This window comes from Microcebus murinus, chromosome 3, assembly GCF_040939455.1.
Source record: "Microcebus murinus isolate Inina chromosome 3, M.murinus_Inina_mat1.0, whole genome shotgun sequence".
Lineage (NCBI taxonomy): Eukaryota > Metazoa > Chordata > Mammalia > Primates > Cheirogaleidae > Microcebus > Microcebus murinus.
Genome location: NC_134106.1, coordinates 73,010,658 through 73,031,157, shown reverse-complemented (window position 1 = coordinate 73,031,157; position 20,500 = coordinate 73,010,658). Strand labels below are relative to the sequence as shown.

General features: G+C 43.0%; 1 long non-coding RNA gene and 1 gene segment (V, D, J or C); both read left to right on the top strand.

The window, feature by feature from the left end:
* Window positions 1-20,500, top strand: part of LOC105856880 (immunoglobulin kappa variable 2-28-like) — a 339,993-nt gene that overhangs the window by 197,082 nt on the left and 122,411 nt on the right.
* On the top strand, window positions 18,515-18,878 carry LOC142869973 (uncharacterized). Its single transcript, XR_012918499.1, has 2 exons — window positions 18,515-18,590; window positions 18,714-18,878. It is a non-coding gene; the product is annotated as an uncharacterized LOC142869973 (long non-coding RNA).

Sequence of the window (20,500 nt, the reverse complement as noted above, 5' to 3'; positions counted from 1 at the left end):
TGTCATATGTTTCCGGGACATTTTACTATTGTGTCTAGTGAAATGTCTGTGTAACTCTGACCCTGTTTCTAATAGATTTACTGTATTACATTCATACATATCAAAAAATTAATTAATCATATATGAATTAATCATATATGAATATAATATATCACATTAATCACATTAATCATATATGAATATAATATATCATTGTATTTGTACATATACATATGGGTATGATACATCACAAACATGTCAATCCATCTGTAACATACATACATACAACAGATGTATAAATAAATGTATATCATATGTAGAGAGACAGAGACACACAGAAAGAGAATCTTTATAATTTCTCCCTCCGGTTTCACTCTCTTAGTAGCATGCTTAGTTGAACAGCTTTCTAGGTTTTTGTTTGTTTGTTTGTTTTAACTATTGACAGAACTTTTATTTATTTATTATTTATTTATTTATTTATTTATTTATTTTGAGACAGAGTCTCACTTTGTTGTCCAGGCTAGAGTGAGTGCCGTGGCGTCAGCCTAGCTCACAGCAACCTCAATCTCCTGGGCTCAAGCAATCCTTCTGCCTCAGCCTCCCGAGTAGCTGGGACTACAGGCATGCGCCACCATGCCCGGCTAATTTTTTTTATATATATATCAGTTGGCCAATTAATTTCTTTCTATTTATAGTAGAGACGGGGTCTCGCTCTTGCTCAGGCTGGTTTTGAACTCCTGACCTTGAGCAATCCGCCCGCCTCGGCCTCCCAAGAGCTAGGATTACAGGCGTGCGCCACAGCGCCCGGCCTATTTATTTTTTAAATAAAACAAATCTCACTATTGGGCATTTACCCAAAGAAAATAAGAAAATTTTATTCAGAAAAAACCTGCAGTCATATGTTTATAGCAGTGAAATTAACAATTGCAATGATGTGAACAGGTTTCTTTTGGCTCTCTTTTATCCATCCTATAACTCTCAAACTATCTGTTTTTAAGTCTTTAAGAAAACATATATGGTTTTTTTCTAAATCTAGATTTAATAAGGTTTCCTTAACTGGTATGTTTAGCCCATTAATGGTTATAAGAATTCCCGGTTTTCTTTCTGGAATCATTCCTCTCCACCCTGAAGATCACTGATTGCTCTGGCAGTGCAGGCAGAAGGACAATGAATACTCTTAACTTTTGTTTCCCTAAAAGCATATTTATTTTGCCTTCATTCTGGAAGGACATTTTCCCCAGCAAACAGAATACTAAGCCATCTCCTGTCCTCTATTCTTTCTGTCAGGACTGGAATTAGGGTAAGGGAAAAGAAGCCACAGGGCACAAATTTTAAGGGCAGCAAATTGTCTATAGTCAGGGTAAATTGTTGAGACATGGTTTCAGGAAACAGGTTGACCAGATGGCCTGTCGGCAGCAGGCCTGGGTCCTGATGAGGGGGAGGGGTGAGGGCAGGCAACATAGGGGTGGGGGGAGTCAGTGTTCTCAGTCAACAGAGGTTAACACTCTGCAGAGGCCAAAGGCTCCCAAGGCCTCTTTTCTCTGGAGAAATCACCTGTAAAAGTTGTAAGAATGTGTTTAAATATGAGTTAGTTAGGGTAAAGTCGGGCGCTATCCAACTTCAGCAGCTTTGAGGTGGCCCCCATGGATATGGGATTCTGAACCCTGAGGAAAAGCCCTCGGCCTCCCCAAGTGGATGCTGGTATCTCTGAGGAGACAGTGCACCCACACCTGGAAACCCAAACCTCTGCCTCTGAAACCAAGTGCAGCTGCCAAGGTGAAGAGCTTTCCTGGGAGGGGAGTGATTACAGACACCAGCAGGGAGCAAAGAGGCTTCTCCTGCTCTTGTCCCCCTCTCCCTCTACTGCCCTCTGTTGGCAGACTCTAGCAAGGAGACGCTGCAGAGGAGACATGAAGTCCAGACTGGCAGCCCTGGCCTATCCAGACAGGGCATGGAGAAGGAAGAGGGCCCTTTGCCTCCCATGTGTATTCCCTGCGCGTTGTTAGATGCGCGTGTCCTGTCCTCCAGGATGGGGCCTGTGAGATTGAGATCTGAGAGAGTGAGGAAGACTCCAGAGTGAGAAAGCACCTGCGCTCTGCTGAACAATCTGACACAGAAAGAGGAGATGAAGGATGGTGAAGGTGACTACTAGAGGCTCCTTTGGGCCTTGTAAATATGTTCATTCTGTAAACTAGATATTTTGTAGAAGTCTGAATCAAAATTACAAAAAATTGATGTAGCCTGAAATAAATTATAGAATGAAATGAAGAAAATGTCTCATAAAGTTTATCCACAACCTTGCACTTTTCTCTCATTATTTCAGTGGGGATGTTGTGATGACCCAGACCCCACTGTCCCTGCCGGTCACCCCTGGAGAGCCGCCTCCGTCTCCTGCAGCGCTGGCCAGAGCCTCCTGCATAGCGATGGAAACACCTATTGGAATTGATACCTGCAGAAGCCAGGGCAATCACCACGGTGCATGATTTATAACTTTACCACCTGGGATTCTGGTGCCTCAGACAGGTTCCGTGGCAGCAGGTCAGGGAAAGACTCACACTCAAAATCAGCAGGTGGATGGAGCTTGAGGATTTAGGCGTTTATGACCTCATGCAAACTACAAAGTTTCTTCTCACAGTGGTGCAGCCCCAAACAAAATCCTCCCTTCTTGGATTGTCCCAGCTGCCCATATTTGTTCCTTCACTGGGGAGCAGACAGAATGTATTCTCTGAGTCTGTGTAAGAGGAAGATGTTGGAGACCTCAGGGGAACAAGTTGCAGCTGGACCATGAGTTCCTGGCTACGGCTCAGGCACCATACATGGGACCACATCGACTGTGGCAGCCTGAGCATAGCAGAACGTGCAGCAGATTAGAGGGGTCCAAGTGCCATCTGAGCAACCAGACAGGAGGAAGGGAGAGCTGACTGGATCCTCTCACCTGAAGCTGATCTTAATCCTCTCTCTTTTGCATGCATTTGTCAATTACATTCATTTAGGTTAACAGTCAACCAATCAAAGCTGATTCATGACAACAAAACAGTGGCACATTTTTTGGTATTGCCTTGGCTTAACAGTCACTAGTCTATATGCAGCCAGATAATATTTGGTGATGATGACATCTGTCTTTACCCCTTCACCACCTGTGCCCTTATTCTCAGCACACGTCTCTCTCCAGGACCAGAGCAGGCACAGGGCTTTATGCTACTGCTCTCAGGGAAGTAGCCAAGTATAACATTTCACAGTCTTGGTTTCTTCACTAATAGATAGACTTTGGAAAATCTATTTAAGAATGAAAGTCTAGTTCCAGAAGTCTTTGAATACTCTCAGTCAAAATGGATTCAAGTAAAGAATGGTGTTTTCTGATTTCCAATGCCACATTTTAAAATATGCAAACAAGAACAAAGTCTGAATTAATTAGTGAGAGTAGTATGACACAGTCAATGAAATTTTGATAAATGCAAGATAATATGTAAGTCAATAGTTACCTGAAGAAGAAGAAGAATATGAAGCCCTTGGGCATGGGAAGTAAATCATAAGAGGAAGCGAGTGGTGGGGATCAGCTGTAGGCACAGTGCACGGCTCTGTGGCTCATATGTTGGGGTGTTCATGCTGGTGGGGACGGGATTGAGATATGAACCCAGATGGAAGCTCTGATGTCTGTCTCAGGAAGAATCACAGAGCTGAAGGGACACCTGCCTGGCACTTAAGCTGCCACTACAAGCTCACGGAGAGTGGCACATCACACAGGGCTCTGAGGATTTAGTGAGGAAAGAGTTTGTGAGGTTCCTGCCTAAATGCACCTTTGGTCATGTCACACATTCCTAGTGAACCCAGGAGGACATAGGTGACCTTCCAAAAATAGAATCTACTCTCAATATACACCTGGGAAGAGTGGTCTAATTTGTTCTCTCACTGGGGAGGATGGTCACTCAGAAGAGACCATGTAGGTAGATGAAGGGGCTGATGACCAGAAGGCTGAGAGGGGCCTGGGAAGGTCAGCAGGAGGTGCAGTGGTGGTGTCCCAAGAGTCACATCTAGAAACATTTGACAGTATGATGAATACCTGAAAGTTCCACCCTCTAAGATTTTATATTCTTTATAGATAAGGATATTCTGCTACATATGCCCCATACAACTTTGAAATACATCACTCCATGTAGTCTCCACATCCAGTTCAAGTTTTAACTATAGGTTCCCCCAAATTTCCTTTTTAACAAAATTTCCTCCAGGGAAAAATATATTGTCTGCAGGTGAATCTGTGCTGCCCTGGTCTGACCTAGCACACCTGGGTACACTGGGCCTGTCCTGAGTCACTGAGATGAGCAGGCCATGCAGCTGTGCCCAGCCTGCCCGTCCCCTGCTGATTTGCATATTTCCCCAGCACAGCCCCTGCCCTGCAGACTTATCAACAGGCTGGTCACACCCTGTGCAGGAGTCAGTCCCCATCAGGGCACAGCATGGACATGAGTGTCCCCACTCAGCTCCTGGGGCTCCTGCTGCTCTGCCTACCAGGTAAGGAGAGAGACCACCAGGAATGTTCTCAGCCAGTGTGCTCAGTACTGCCTCAGGGAGGTCTTTTTATAATATGATTAATTATATGAATGTTTGTTTTTATGTTTCCAATCTCAGGTATCAGATGTGACATTCAGATGACCCAGTCTCCATCCTCCCTGGCTGCATCTCCAGGAGAAACGGTCACCATCTCTTGCCGGGCCAGTCAGGGCATTAGCAATTATTTATCCTGGTACCAGCAGAAACCAGGGAAACCTCCTAAGTCCCTGATCTATGGAGCATCCAACTTGCACTCTGGGGTCTCATCGAGGTTCAGTGGCAGTGGGTCTGGGACAGATTATTCTCTCACCATTAGAGGCCTGGAGACTGATGATGCTGCAACATATTACTGTCAACAGGGTCATAGTTACCCTCACACAGTGTTACAAGGCCGAACAAAAACCCCCCAGGGAAGCAGATGTGTGAAGCGGGGCTGCCCAGCTGCTCCTGCTGGAGCTGCACCTCCCGGTGCCTCCATCTGCCCAGAGCTTTTCTTAGAGACAGCCAAGTTGTGAAGGTTTTGGTAGACAAGATCAGGGAGTCCCCTTTGTGTTCTAACTCTTCCTCCTCAGCCTCAGCAGTGCAAACATGACAAAACTCCTGAGTCAATAACGGGCCACAATTATGATACCTGAGGAGTGTCTTTTATGGCATCATTCAGGATTCATACAGCAAAGTACAATCCACTCTACGGATTTGAAGCAAAAATTGTTTTAATACAGGAAATTAGACTCAGAAATGTAAGCCTGGGTGTAGGGTCGTCAGGGAAGCTGATGCTAGAAACAGGGGACTCTCTGGTGGTCTGACAGTAGCCAGAGTCTCTCTGCCACCGATGTTATGAGCTGCCTGGCCATGTGATCTTCAGACTAGTCTGGGAGGCTCAAAGGTGGGGGTGCTGATGTTCTCAGCTGGTGCATCTCGTCACCAGGGGATCCTCCACTCCTCAGTTTGTCCAGCTGTCTGCCTGCAGGTATCAATGAATATTGAATCATCCTCTTCTGACTTTCAAATGTGATGGGAGGGCATCTCATTGAGTAACTCTACAAGAAACCTCAGAGAGGAAAGCAGTTTTGGGAAACCTGCTGCCAGAAATGGTGGTGGTGTTGGGATTGAATTCTGACAGCCATATAAAGTCAATATTTGCCCAAATCTCACAACTTTGCAGGTATGTGATGGCCTCAGAATATGCTTAAATATGCTTCCACACATTAGTAGCAAGTATGGGATCATTGAAGGCAATTTTTCTTAAGTCACAGAGTAAACTGAAAGATGACAAAAATAGACTAAAATCTATAGCAACCATTTAGCAAACAAATGAAAATCCTTTCTTGACTAAACAAACAAGAAAACCTGAAGTTACATATAGTATAATTTTTCCTTGTTATGAAAACTTCGCTGCTCAACATTTGTCCCGATGCCAGCTGCATCATCAACATCAATGTGAGCATGTTCACATGGAAAGTAGCAAATGCATCTTAGACACACTGAATGCGGATCTTCATTTTAACAAGTTCACAGATAATCTGCAGAAGTTTTAAGAAGCTATGTGTTCAAGGACGTTTACCTTTGGCTAAAGATATTGCTTTTCCCAATGGGGAAAGCCTTATGTTGAAAATACACCTAACTTCATTTCTATTTAATGGAAAATTACATTTGAAAAGCATTTTAAATTGTATAAATATACAGCACATGATTAGAGGTAAAAAAAAAAAATAAATAAATTGTATAAATAAAAATTATGAAAAACCTAATTATATTTCCATGCACAATTACCTTGAAAATTAAATGCAGTAAATATTTTTAGAGACCATAAATTAATAAAGTAAAAGAATAGACTAAAATTGTATGCACCTCTGTTAGAGATGATTGGACTTACATTTGCCTGCTTAGCCTGCTTTGGGGATGTTGTTCAGTCCTGCTACTTTGCCCTACAGATGCTCTGCCTTGAGTGGGCACTAACTTGGCTCGGCATCAAACACAATTCAAAGGCTGGAGACAGGCTCAGTGTCCTGCAGTAGAACCACCCTGCTGACCACCTTGATCAGCCAGACGATTGTTAACATGAACACCCATGACCATGAAAATAATTGGTCAGTGTTATTAGCCATGGAATTTTATCTCGTATATGTACATTTTCCATAAATGAGGCACATTTCACTCTTTCTATTCAAATATTATTTTGTTTTAATTTCTTTTTAATATATTTCTAAATGGACTACTAAATGGTCACATTTATGTCATCAGTTTTAATTTAATACATTTATCTATATAGCAGTATGTGTAAATATTCTATTGGTCAACTTTAGCCCAGGTGATAGGGTCAGTACAAGCTGTCAGCTCAGCCTAAGTTAGATTTCTGTGAAAGTCACAGAATATAATCTGTGTTTTCCTGTCTTACTAATCACCTAAAGTCAGTGAGATGTTGTGTGGCACACGCCTGCTAGGAACAAAATAGAAGCCTCTGGACTCATTTCTGTCTTTCTACACCTTGGTACATGATTGGATCATATTAGAGTGAGGAGTTGATCAAAACTTTATTTTGCAACTATGCCTTCATTTGGTGCTTAGCAACCTTTCCCAAGGGTCCTGAAGCTGCCACAAAGATGAACACTCAATTGTCCCCAGGAGTGTGTGTGTACAGATGACCACAATGACACAAGGGATCAGGACCCGGCTCTGACTCCTCAGCTACTGATCTAATTTCCCAGAAGAAAGATGTTGCTGTCTGTGTAGGCAAAGGACTCTCCGTTTTATGGTCCTCTAGTCTCCTCTCCACTCGGATGCACTCAGCACACCCCCCAGCACAGACTCAGGCACTCTTCTCCTCGACAGTTTTGAAAACTTCTGTTCTCACTCCTGAACCTATAAAACCACTCTCTACAAATGTGCGGTTTCCCTAAACCAGTTAAAGTCTTTTCCTTTCTCAAGCTTTCTCTAGGCCTCAAGGAAGCAGTTTTATTCATGCTGTCCCAGGTTCCAATGGAATCTTCATATATTCTCGAATTAGAGCTTCATCCTCATCCAGATGATATCCATGCAACAGTCCAGATGTTTTCATGGCAGGCGCTGAAGTCAAACAATTTGAGTTAGGGTCAGAAGTTCAGTTCTTATATATAGTGTGAAAGTAAAGTTCTTTAATATCTCCATGCCTCAGTTTTCATATCTCTGAAACTGTGACCGTTATAGTATCTACAAGTCTATTTAAAATTTATGTAAGATAAAACATTAAGAACAATATCTAATACATATACTGCTATAAATTTATTATTATTATATTTAGCACTAAAATAGTCATAATTATCACAGGTAGACTAACTCAGCAGAGACTTGCAAGAAAGTCTTAAATCTAATCCAAGTATCTTCCATCCATAGCCACATTAGTTTCTACAATTTTTTTCATAGCCATCTCATAACTCTTAAAATCCTAATGATTTGCTTTTGATCTATACTAAATCATTCAGATCTTTGATCATGCCCACCCAGACCTTTCTAATGAATTTCTTTTCACCATCCATTACCAAAACATTACCCTATGAAAGGTTAAAATGTCCTATTTCTGTCCTTCTTTCTCATGCAATCTTTGCTCTATCTTTTAAATCTTGTCTCTATGTATCTAATACTTGTACCATACTCACAAACTTCAAACCAGGTTCTCCTCAAGTTTGACATGCTTCTACCCCAGTGATGCTGTTAGTTTATTTTATTGCTCTGAAATCCTATGTAAACGAATTCTTTCAAGCTCAGGCCTTTCTGAGACTTCATAACTACAGGGCAGAAAAAACAGGGTGAAAGTGTACTGATGAAAAGAATGGCTTGGCAAATTAAACTCTCACTTCACCTTTTTTGTAAAGTCACCTCTTTTTTTCTAAAAGAGTTTCCAAATTACAAGTAATTAAATTTTTAAGCTATGTATGACTTCCTCAAACACTTTTATTCTAAGTCGTTTTCTCTAAAAGCCAATGTCAGTTAACCATCTCAAATAACATCTGGTTGAGGAGAGGCAAGATGGCCACTGAGAAACACCTCTAGTCAGAGTCTCTGCAAGAAGGAAAGATTTTATGTGAAAGTGAAAAAAAAAAAAAAAAAGCATACAATCATAGATTGGATGAGGATTGGAAGGAAGGGTGATGGAACATACAGGAGACTCCACAGGAAGAGGTTGTGGAGCAGAACTGGAAGGAGAAATGCATTGGCAGGGTCCAAACCCCGAGAGGCTTGGAGACCAGTGACAAGGGTAGGTGGAGCAGTTAAATTTCTCGTCTTTTGCATTTCGGACTGCCAGTAGGCTCCTGAGCTGCTGGAGAGACCTGCTGACACCAGCCCAGAGAGGTGAGCCTCTTGCAGACAGTGTATCAGGCTCCAAGTTCTCTCAGGGGACCTTGCCCCCCACAGACCCGAGCCGATCAGCAGGCACCATATTGCTTCGTTCTCTCCTTCTTCTCCCCTACCCATGGCTGCTGAGAGAGACAATTTAGCCACCACCCGGAAACATCTACAGAGAATGGGAGCTTTCCTTTTGGGGCCTTGCAGTGAACTCATGGGTACTCAGCCTGTAAGTTCTCTACCAGCTAGCCCTCCCAGGTGTTGCTTTCCTAGTGACTCTAGCAGAGTAGGGCAAAGCCCGAGGCAGAAAGACATTGATCCAGCTTGGGGACTCTGTGGGTGACTTGAGGCCAGCATTCTTCTCCCTGGCAGGGTCAGGGATTAATCTCCAGGGCCCCGAGGACAGGCCTGCAGACCAGATCCTATACACCCATGTCTTGATCACATTGCCTGGGGGCACAGAAGGGATATGTGCAAACTAGTATACTGAGATGTGTGTGCCTTTAGGGGCATATTGGAGTGGTTCCTAGCTGTAGCATGCTCAAGGGGCAACTCTCCTTCCAAGGGAGAGCTGCTGTCCTAGATCAGGCCATGATCCTAGGCAGGGAACCTCCCAGCTCACAGCACAGTCAGGAGAGATTCTCTGCCTTTAGGTCCTGCCTGACAGCAGAGGTCTGGGACAAACCATGGAATAGGAAAGTATGGAAAGGAGGGAGGCCTGCTCCAGACTGAGAGTCTCAGATAGCCCCACCTCCATACACAGACTTTTTGGCTGAGTGGGGCCATATCAGCCCCTTCCTGGCAACTTTGCCCAGAAGCAGAGAATAGAACATTGACCACTGCTAACAGCATTTGTGTAGCCTGAGGGCAGGCTCAACCTACCCAGCCCCACCCAGCCTTACTCACTCACCTGTCCCCACTGAGGTGGAGAGTAAGGACACACCTGAAAGTCCCAGGGCACCATCCACCACCGGAGGCACTATATTGCCTCTCCAGAGGAATGAGAGCTGGTCACAGGCCCAAAAACAACATCGCAGCTTGTTCCGCCTGGCAAGTGCCACCTACTGACAGGGAGGTCAATTTGTATGCCCTTTACTGTATTTACTGACTCATCACACAGGGTGTGGTCAATTCTTACCCACAGGCACCACCTACTGGCTTAGAGACTAAACTGAGCATGTCATTATCTAAAAGAAAATCCAAAGGTAGGAAGCAATAGCTACTCCAGCTGGGAAGGAATCAGTGAAAAAACTCAGAAGTATGAACAATCAAACTGAAATGACACCCCCAAAGAGGAACACCAGCTCTCACACCATGGATATCAACCAAATTCAGAACACTAAAATGACAGAAGAAAAATTTTGAACATGGATTGCAAGAAAATTCATGATATGCAACAGAAAATGGATACCCAACACAAAGAAACCACACACACACACACACACACAAAATCAAGAACTTGGAAGAAAAATTACTAAATTTTTACTAATTTTTTAATTACTAAATTAGTAATTAGAAGAAAAATTCACTAAACAAATTTAAATATTAAAGAAAAATCAAACAGAACTTGTGGAAATTAAGAATTCATTCAAGGAATTACAAAACACAGTAGAAAGCCTCAAGAATAGGGGAGATCAAATGGGAGAAAGAATCTCAGAGATCAAATATAACACCTTTCAATTAAACTAGTCAGTTGCAGAGGTAGAGCAAGAAAATAAGAGAAAAGAGCAAAGCCTATAAGAAATATGGGTTTATGTGAAGAGGTCTAACATGAGAATTATAGACTTCCATGATGGTGAAGAAGAAATTACACAAGGGTTAGATAAACTATTTGAGGATATAATGGAGGAAAATTTCCCTGACCTTGCTAGAAATCTAGATATCCAAGTACAATAAGCTTAAAGGACTCCTTGGAGATTCATTTCAAGCAGGAAGACAGCAGGACACGTAGTCATCAGACTGGCCAAAATAAACATGAAAGAGGCCCTCCTATGAGCTGTAAGGTGAGAGAGGCAGGTAGCCTACAAAGGAAAACCCATCAGACTAATTGTAGACTTCTCAACTGAGACCTTACAAGAATGGGGACTGTGGCCTCATTCTCAGTCTTCTCAAACAGAATATTGCCCAACCTATAATCTTGTATCCTGAAAAACTAAGTTTCTTATAAGAAAGAGAAATGAAGACCTTGTCAGACAATCAAAGACTGAGGGAATTCACCAAGACAAGCCCTGCCCTATAGTTAGTACTCAGAACAGTGTTACACACAGATCAACACAAGAAACACTCGCCAATGTAAAATCATCCAAAAGCTGAAAGTTAAAGGCCACAATGGCTCAAGAGAGAAAACAAAGCAAGAAAGATCAACTCAACAGGATGAACAGAAATCTGCCCCATTTATAAATTCTCTCAATAAATGTGAATGGCTTGAACTTCTCACTAAAGGGACATAGCCTGGTTGAATGGATAAATATACATAAGCCAAGTATTTACTGTCTTCAGGAAACACAGCTAACCCACAAGGATGCATTGAGACTCAAAGAGAAGAATAGAAAACAATATTCCATTTAAATGGAAGCCAAGAGAAAGCTGGCACAGCAGTTCTAATTTCAGATAACTTATTCTTCAAATCAACAAAAGTAATGAAAGTCAAAGATGTCCAGTATATATTGGTGAAGAGTACAATTCAACAAGAAGACATAACAATTCTAAATATTTATACACCTAACTCAGGTGCTCCCAGATTCATAAAGCAAATCCTCCTTAATATAAACAAAATGATAAACATCAGCACCATAATAGCCAGGGACTTGAACACCCCTCTGACAGAAAATGACAGATCCTCTAATCAGAAAATAAACAAAGAAACAATGGACTTAAATAGAACTCTAGAACAAATGGGCCTGACTGACATTTACAGAATATTCTTCCAAAAACCACTGAATATACATTTTTCTCATCTGCTCATGAGACATTCTCTAAGATTGATCATATCCTACGCCATGAAGTATGTCTCAACAAATTTTAAAAAATAGAAATTGTACCATGTGTCTTCTCAGACCACAGTGGAATAAAATCAGACATCAACTCCAACAAAAACTCTCCTCCCTACACAAGTCATGGAAACTAAACAACCTTCTGCTGAATGATTATTATGTTGCAGAGGAAATTAAGATAGAAATCAAAAGATTCACTGAACTAAATGATCAAGGAGACACAAGTTATCAAAATCTGTGGGATACAGGTAAAGCAGTCTGAGAGGAAAATTTATAACCATAAATTCCTATATCCAAAAGACAGAAATCACAAATCAACAATCTAATGAATCATCTCAAAGAACTGAAAACCAACCCCAAACCCAGCAGAAGAAAAGAAATAACAAAGATCAGAGAAGAACTAAATGAAATCAATAACAAAAAACTATATAGAAGATTAATCAAACAAAAAGTTGATTCTTTGAAAAAATAAAATTGACATGATCCTTGCTATATTAATGAGAAGCAGAAAAGAAAGGACTCTAATAAGCTCCATCAAGAGTGAAAAAAGAGAAATTACAACTGATACCATGGAAATACAACATATCATCTATGAATAGATGATATTTATAGAATCCTCTGTGCACATAAACTTGAAAATGTGGAGGAAATGGACAAATTCTTAGAAACACACAGGCTCCCTAGGCTCAATCAGGAAAAAATAGAATTCCTAAACAGATAAATATCAAGTACTGAAATTGAAGCAGCAATAAAAAAACTTTTTAAAAAGAAAAGTCCCAGATGAGGTGGTTTCACACCGGAATTTTACCAGACCTACAAAGAAGAACTGGTGCCTATCCTGCAGAAATTATTCCACAACATCAAGAAGAAAGAAATTCTCCCCAACATGTTTTATGAGCCAACATCACCTGATACCAAAACCAGGAAAGGATGCAACAAAAGAAGAAAATTACAGACCAATATGCCTTTTGAATATAGATGCAAAAATTCTCAACAAAATCCTAGGAGACCAAATTCAGGTGCTTATTAAAAAAAATAACCCATCACGACCAAGTGAGCTTCATCCCAGAGATTCAGGGATGCTTCAACATATGCAAATCTACACATTTAATTCACCACATAAATAGAGGCAAAAGCAAAGATGATATAATCTTCTCAATAGACACAGAAAAAGCATTTGACAAAATTCATCACCCTTTTATGATAAGAGCACTTAACAAAATAGGCATAGACAGGATTTACCTAAAAATGATACAAGCCATATTTGACAAACCCATATCCAACATCAAACTGAAGCAAGAAAAATTTAAAGCACTCCACCTTAGAATTGGAATAGACAGGGTTGCCCTCTATCACCACTTCTATTCAACATAATGCTGAAAGTCCTAGCCAGGGCAATCAGACAAGAGAAGGATATCAAGGGCATCCAAATGGGGGCAGAAGAAGTCAAACAATCACTCTTTGCTGACAATATGATCTTATATCTAGAAAACCCCAAATATTCTGCCACAAGACTACTGGAATTGATAAATAAATTCAGCAAAGTCTCAGGTTACAAAATCAATGTACAGAAATCAGTGGCATTCCTATACACCAACAACAGTGAAACTGAGAACCAAATCAGAGACTCAATACCCTTCACATTAGCAACAAAGAAAATAAAGTACCTAGAAATATACCTAATTAGGAGGTAAAAGGCCTCTATAGGGAGAACTACAAAACACTGAGGAAGGAAATAGCAAAGAACTAAACATTTGGAAAACCATACCATGCTCATGGGTCGACAGAATCAACATTGTTAAAATGTCTATGCTATCCAAAGTGATCTACAGATTCAATACAATCCCTATTAAAATACCAACATCATTTTTTTTGCAGATCTAAAAAAAAAATTCAGTTCTCTTTTTTGAAACCACATCTTTGTGCCCATCAATAAATGTGTGGATTAATAAAATGTGATATATGTATGCCATGGAGTTTTACTCAGCCACAATAACAATGATGATCTAGCACCTCTTATGTTATCATGGATAGAGCTGGAGCTCATTCTACTAAGTGAAGTATCACAAGAATGGAAAAACAAGCACCATATGTACTCACTATCAAATTATTATTAACTGATCATCTCGTAAGTGCACATATAGTGATAACACTCATTGGACAAGCAGGAGTAGGAAGGAAGTGATGAGTATAAACACACATAATGGGTGCAGTGCACACTGTCTGGGGGATGGCCATGCTTGAAGCTCTAACTCAGGTGGGGCAAAGGCAATATATGTAACCAAAACGTTTGTACCCCTATAATATGCTGAAATTTAAAAATAAATAAAATAAAATTTTAAAAGGATAGCAAAAAAAAAAAAAAAACACATCTTTGTCATCTCATTTGGATCACAGACTTGAGCCCTTAATTGTTTTGTGATCAGTACCTTTTCTGAATTTCTTTTGTCCTCAACCAGGTGACTGGTTTGCTAAGGAGAGGAATCATGTGTTCCCTACAAAATCTGGCCTTGTGGTGGGTGGAAGAGGATCTGCTTCACGAACACCTGTGCAAAGACTCACAGTCAAGACTCACCAGGACCCTGTGTCTCAAATCCTATAAGATGCTATGTCACAACCTGCCAATAGGTGGGAGGCAAAGCCCACAAGAAATAAAAGAGCTTCCTGATCTTAGAAATACCAGCACAGTAATAGTGAAAGTGTCCCATTATCAACGTGGAGCCACTAGGCTGGAATGGGGTCTCGCGTGTGACCTGGGGCACCTAGGAGGGGCTTCTTAGTGTGTTGAGATGCATTCAAACTTGCTCTGTGTCCTCTTCTCTGAAACAGAAAGCCCAGCCTTCCTTTCCCTGCTGCCCAGGCTGTGTCCCCAAAGCCTATCCACTATGGACCTAGTTGTGTTTCATAAATTCCTGTCTTGAACCTTTAACCACCAATAAGGCTGAGTTTGGAGGTAGAGCCTATAAAGAGGTAATCAGGATTAAATGAGGTCATAAGGATGGGGCTCCTTATAAAAGGAGACAGTACAGACTTCGCCCCCACCCCCACCCGCCATCCACACACAAAAGAAAGGCCATGTGAAGACATGGTGAGAGGCGGCATCTGAAAACCAGAAAGGGGCTCCTCACCAGAAAGCAAACACTACTGGACCTTCACACTGGATTTTTAATGATCCCAAATTGTTAGAAATAAATTTCTGTGGTTTCGGCCCCCTAGCCCAGGGGACATTGGCGTGGCAGTGTGAGCAGGCCAATCCACCATCCTGAGCCTCCCTGAGCAGGACCAGCCTCAGGAGGGCCCCTGGTGGGTGTGGGGACCCAGCTTTGCTCCTCTTCCGCCTGCTGCCCTGACCCGTGGCGAGGAAGGAGGACTCAGGCTCATCCTCAGTTTGTCTGCATTAAACATGAACGTTCCCTTAAAGATGGAGCTGCCGGCCTGTTTTGCTTTCTGATCAGACTCAGTGCATCAAACCGAATGAGCTACTTGTTTGTATTAATATTTGGGGATGTTCATCTTTGTTCCCCATGTACATGCCAGTGGGGAGGTTGTGTGGACTCTGTCTCCAGTCCCTCCCTATGTCCTAGAAAAGAGGGTCACTGACCCTGCAGGGCTAGCCAGAGTGTTCACAGCATCCTGGCCTGGCACCAGCAGAACTCAGGCCCAGCTCTGAGCTTCTACTGGCTCAGGTGCCCCCTGGGCATGCTTCCTTCCTTGGTCAGTGGTGGTGGGCCAAGACAGACATCAGTCTGGCCATGAGCAGCTGAGCTGCCTTCAGGGGCATTTGCCCCCTCTTCCTGTCACCTCTAAGCACAAAACTCCCCAAGCTGCAGCTCTGCCTGCAGCTTCCTTTGGCTGCTGAGAGTCTGGAACCTGCTCTGGCTAGCAGTCTGGGGACAGCTCTGAAATCGTGCCACCTGTCTCCTCTCACCTCTCCCACCTCCTCTCTGGACAGCTCCAGGACACCTTGTGGGTGTCACTGCAAGGAGGCAACAGGCTGTTTCTCCCACCTCCTACTCTGAACTCGTCCTTGCCTCATGCAGAACTGTCCCATCTTCAGGGCTCCCACCCTTGTTTCTCTCACATACCAGCCCCTTTTAGGGTCCCTAGTTTTGACTCCACTCCATGAATCCTAATGGAAGGGCCACTGAGGGTAAGTTGTGATTACTGGAGCCCAGAAAGTAAGATGGCGAATACTCGGAAGCCTGTGCACAGGGAGATGTGGCCATTGTGCAGAGTCCCGGCAGCCAGGTGAGCCATGACAGCTGGGCAGGGAGACCCCACAAGGCCCTGGAGTGTCTCATCCTGTGACTACATAGCCACTGAGCTTCGTGTGCTGCTCTGTCTGATGGAGCCACCCGAGGAGGACCTGCCCATGCCAAGTTCTCTGGGCAAAATGTGTCTCCATTCAGGCCCAGACCCACTGTCCAGGTCCCCAGCACCTCTTGCTCTGTGCTTCCCAGACCCCCTCTGGGCGCTAAATGGCCTCAGCAGTGGACAGGTCCCTGCTGGGCCCAGCAGGGTCACCGAGGGGATCTTGAGCTTCCTGACCCTTTGGCTCTGCAGTGGGAAAGGGCTGTGGGGGCCATTACTGGCTGTGAATGTTCTTGCTTTATGATATTTAAAATCATACATTATATCAGATATTAAAGTTATATCTATTTACATACAAAAATCCTACTATGTTTCTTTGTAATACAGATTGTATTACATAGATTGTATTACTGTAATACAGTAATTGTATTAATTGTATTGTAATTGTATTAATTATAATATAGATTGTATTACTGTATCAGTATATACAGATTTATCAATATACTTTATATCTAAATTATGTATACTCGATATGTAAAATTTAAACAACACATACATATGTATAATTGATTTATTTATTTTGGATGTTACCCTATTTAATCCTCACAAACAATTCTGTGATACAGAGGTTAACAGTACTCTTTCTTACTTTGTAGGTGAGAAAATGAATAATATGCAGTTAACTTACCCAAAGCCATGCAGTTAGGAAGCAATAAAGCAGAAGTTTAATCCCAGGCTAAACATATTAAACCATATCCTGTGCCAACAATTAAAGTTACATATTATATTTATTTATAATATAGATATATAGTATTTATAAATATATGATTATAATGTATACCTAAACTATTATATATTAAATTACTTATATATGCAATATAATTTTATATTCATTGATTTTATATTTTATATTCATTGATTTTTATATTTATTTAATTCATTTTTAAAAAATAATTAATAATAATGAATTTATAATAATTTATAATTTATAATCATAAATAATGAATTTATTTGATTCAATTAATTTTCTATTTATTTAATTTTAATATATTAAAATTTAATATAAATTTTTAATTTATATTCATTTAATTTTATATTCATTTATGGGCTCTTTTTCTTTCTAATCAGAACAGAGTCTGGCTGAGTAAAGACCCAGCATATTTGCTGACCCTCCCTCTCTGGCTCCAGCCAGTGTGAGGCACGAAGGGCAGGAACCATAAGACGCTCTGTCCGCCACTGCCCCTCAGCCCTGGCATCTTGGTCATGCTATGTCCTTGGCTAGAGAAACCCAGACCTCTTTAAAGAGTTTATAAATTCTACTCTCTTCTAATCTCCATTTCTCTTTTGATATCTTAACCATAAGACAGCCCCTTGTTCTTCTTAATTTCTCCCTCCTCCAAGATCATGAAAATAGAATCATCCTTAAGAAAAGACAAAAAAAAAATCTGGAGAAAACATAATATCAGGGGATGGTATGCACCTCCTCATCACCAAAATGGGGTTTGCAGATTTCTCCCTGTTAGTTGTTTTTGGTGGGAAGATGCTCCTGCCAGATTCCTGTCAGGGGTTGCATTTGGAGGGTTTTCAGAGAAAATCTTGCAGGCAGTTCACGCTGGATTCCGGGCAGGGTAGCAGGAGGTGGTTCTGCATTCACAGCATGGAGGGGGCCAGAGTGAGTCCTGGGAAAGGCTGTGGGGAGCCCGAGGGTGGAGACCATTAATCAGTGAGCCAGGGGACCTGAGCTGGATTCTCGGATGGGAAGCCCCATTTCATTTGTGGCCACCCCTGTCTGCTGTAAAAGTTGGGGCTCCTCTTCGGTGAGGGCTCCTTGTGGCCCCAGAGCAGTGGCTGTCAGGCCTCTTGGTGGAGGCTGAATCAAGCAGTATGGGTGAAGGACAGCAAGACACTAGAGTCTACGTTCTGAAGGAAGATAGAAAAAATAACACTTTAGGACTTGGGTCTTTGAGGAAGTGGGTCCAATTGCCCTAACAGCCCTCTAAACTTCCAGGGCTCCCTGCTTCCTGATAGTCAATTAAGTCTGCAGCTGTTGAAATCTAATGTCTGATTCTAGGCTTGCTATGAAGTGAAGAGTCTCAAGAGATCTGTTTTTTGCCTTTCCTTCTAGGCAGGGACATCATTTTCCTCTTGGTTGTTGTCCAAAGTTAAAACAAAAAAATTTCTCCAAATAATGATGATTTCTTCAGAAGGCTACCAGTTCCCATCTCATGGCAAACCCCTAACAACCCCAGGGGACCAGAGCATCCTTCCTTTGGTGGCCCTTTTTTGCATGTGCCCGCCTCATGCCTCCCCACCAACCCAAGTCTCCATAAAGGTCCAATGACTCCTGCACTACCAGGCTCTGAACACTCCCCACCAGCATGTTCCTGGGGGCAGCTCTGGTTCAGCTCCTCTGGAGCCTGGCTTTCTGGAGAGCAGGTGAGGGTTGGCCCAGGAAAGACCAGAGCAGTGAGCCACTCTAATAAGTTAGGGTGGCTGCTGTTCTGTGCATGTCCCACCCATGTACCATAAATGCCATTTTCCTCTTTTTCTTCTTAACAGTGAATGGGGACATTGTCCTGACCCAGACGCCTGCCTCCCTGTCGGCACATCCGGGAGAGACAGTCTCCATCTCCTGCAAAGCCAGTGCCGATGTACACGGAGAAATGTCTTGGGTTCGGATTAAACTTGGACAAAGACTTGAACCCCTTATATCTCACGTCACAACCTTGGCCCCAGGAGTCCCAGCTCGGTACAGCAGCAGGGGAAGTGGAACCAGCTATGTCTTCAGTATCAGTGGCCTGGAGCCTGGGGACTCCGGGGTGTATTACTGCATGCATGACTACGGTTGGCCAAATCACGGTGGTGCAGCCTGTGCACAAAACTGCTGCCTGGTTTTCTAGGGTGCCTGCTTGCCACTGACCAGCCAAGATATCTAGCAAAGTAGCACTGTGGGGCCTTCAGATTTAAAATCCTCATATTTTCTGAGTAGATGCAGCAGTCCCTGTCTGCACCCCCACCCACTCCCCTTCCCTGCACTTCTGCTGACTCCCCATGGCCACGTCTGCCCCTCACCGACCTAACTCTGAAGCTGGGGAGGCAGCTCCGCCTGCACACATGGCAGACCACGGGGCCTGGGATGAGCATCCCCTAGGACATCCCTCAATGGGTGGTGATAAGGGAGGTGGATACACACCTCAGCTCCCCCACCGTGCAGGTGGAATGACCCAGGCATTTCCCCCGTGTCTCCGTGTGGGCTTGAGCTCCAGCGTCCTCAGTGGTAGCTGTTTGCTGAGGAGCCTTTCACTCTCCATCTTCTCTTCCCTGTCTCACTTTCCTCCTTCCCCCCTCAGGGTTTTCTGCACATTGTAAATATGCTGCCTGAATGGGAATCCTTGTCCCTGGAAGACCCAACCTAAGACATGAGAGAAATCCTCATTTTTATAGGGTATCTCTCATCTGAAACTCATGAGTTTTGCCTGATATGGCAAAACGAACTGGGCAGGTATGACTAAATTAAGGATCTAGGTTGAGAAGATTATCCTGGATTATCTAGGTGGCCCCCTGTAATCCCAAGTGTCCTTACATGGGGAGGCTGGAGGGTCAGGTCTGGAGAGGAGACCTGGCAATGGGGGGAGGGGCTAGAGAGATGGGAGGGAAGGGCCATGGCTAAGGAAGGAGGGCAGCACACAAAAGCTGGAGAAGGTGAGGAAACACGGCCTCCCCTACAGGGTTCCCAGGGAAGCTTGATGCTGGCCCAGCGAGACCTTCCTTTAGCCCAGTGAGACCTAGGCCAGATTTCTCACTTCCAGAGCTGTGCAATCATGAACTCAAGTCATTTAAAGCCAGTGAGGGTGTCATGATTTGTTACAGCAGCTCCAGGAAACTCATACAAGGACAGAGGGTGCCATTTGCCTCCCCAAGTAGATGGGTTTTCTCTTTCCCCCGACCCTTTCAAACTGTTATGCTTTGGTGTCAATTTTGACAAGGGACCTTACAAGTTTACTGTGAGGTAAGCTAGTGCCAGAATTTCTCTTAGGGAGAATATCTCCTGGGTGAACCCCTTGATTAACTCTTGCACAATCTGGTGTCTGAGAGCCTAGGGGCAGCTCTCATAGCACCGGAGAGGAGCAGGGATTTCATAACGGGAGGACAAATTAGATTCACATGAAACGATCTGAGAGGGAAGGACTGACTCAGACAGATGGGAACAGACAGAAGAGAAGAGGAAGGGGTCAGAGCAATGCAAGGTATAGACCTGCCCCCACAGTTGAAATAAAGCTTTCCAGAGTCTGTAAGGTTTGGAGAAAGTTGTGTTTTGCAGAAGAAACTGCAAAAGAGGTTGAGTT